Source organism: Urocitellus parryii, chromosome 15, assembly GCF_045843805.1.
Source record: "Urocitellus parryii isolate mUroPar1 chromosome 15, mUroPar1.hap1, whole genome shotgun sequence".
Classification (NCBI taxonomy): Eukaryota; Metazoa; Chordata; class Mammalia; order Rodentia; family Sciuridae; genus Urocitellus; species Urocitellus parryii.
In genome coordinates, this window is record NC_135545.1 from 4,655,238 (window position 1) to 4,656,661 (window position 1,424).

A 1,424-nucleotide genomic window follows, 5' to 3' on the forward strand; every position below is an offset into this window, starting at 1 on the left:
AAATAAAGTTTTAAGTAGTATTACATTTAAACAGAAATTTACATTTGCTACAAATAATTTTCCAGAAATATTGCTTGATGGCTATAAACTTAATCCACACACACACAAATATACATGTGTGATCATATATAAACACAGGTGACACCACTGTGCATAAATTACTCTTTCAATTTTGTGGGTAAGAATGGATAAAAATTAAGAATTGTTCAAAATCTTATAATTTACACGTTCCTCATGGTAACAGGGTTTTCCTATTCCTTATCCAAGTGACCAAGAGCTTGGATGCATTGGAGTTGCTTCTCATGAGCAGAAAGGGGCTGACAGCTGGGAAACACCCAGTGATTGCTGCAGTTGTGTTCAACAGGAACCAGGTGGGATTCGAAACCAGAGCCAGACAAATCGGACAGATGCAGGAAATTGTGTAAAAAGAGACAAAGGTGCTCACCAGGAGAAGGATGGTTTTGGTGGCTCTGGATTCAGGGGAAGACCTGGAGGAGCTGGACTTATGAAGGTGCTGCATTCTCTGCTTGTGCCTGTGCAGGATGAGCACCATGGAGCTGCTGGCCCCGAGCATGAGCCCCACACACACAGGGCATCCGGGAAGGTTAGCAATGCTGCATGCAGTGAGTCTGTGGTTTTGTCACGACGAACAACAGAACAGTATTCAAAATCTTTTAGACTGGTGATGTTTCTGTTTCTCCCTTTTCCTGTCATGACCAGAGGAAACATAACATTTAAAAACATGTACAGAATCCAGCTCAGGTGTATGGAGAAACCAATGTACTTGGGAGATTTCCCTTTAAGCTCTGAATACCAGGAGTCTCCAGGGCTGATCTTCATGGCCTGGAAGACACTCAGGAGGCAGGTGCTGCCAATGGACACACCTTTTCCTACCCTGTGAAGATAGAAAAGCAGCTTGCACCCCAAATCACTGAGGAAACCTTTCATTCCAAAAGCTGCCATTGTGTGGGGAACTCCTTTACACAGGAGAGTTAACAAGTTGGCCACAATCAAGTGCTGAAGAATCCAGTCTGTGTGTCTTACCCTGCACCCAGTGAAGTCAAGGACCAGGTAATGGAGGAGAAGACAGGAATTGCCCAGAGCTCCAACCACAGTCTGTGCCAGGAAGATGATGCCTACAGCCATATCATTGGCTGCCATCCTGCCAGTTCCCTGCTGTCCCATCCAGAGGGTCCTGCAGGGGAACAGGAGGCCTGGGCTGCATGTGTCCTCTCAACCAAAATCCAGCATTGCCCACTCTCCAGAACCCAAAGTAAATGTGAAAATTTACTTTGAGTTCTTTATTCTATTAGGTTTAATGAATTTTTTTCAAACAGTTAAAAGCATAAACTGTGCATAAATTCCTGGTATGAAGTTCATACATTGTGACTTCTTGAGTCTTCACAACATGAGGCAGGCACCGA

The 1,424-nt window shown here is 44.2% G+C and overlaps 1 pseudogene; it reads right to left on the reverse strand.

Moving 5' to 3' along the window:
* Nucleotides 1–232: 232 nt before the first annotated feature.
* On the reverse strand, nt 233–1,161 carry LOC144250481 (vomeronasal type-1 receptor 4-like; annotated as a pseudogene).
* Between the last annotated feature and the right edge of the window lie 263 nt (nt 1,162–1,424).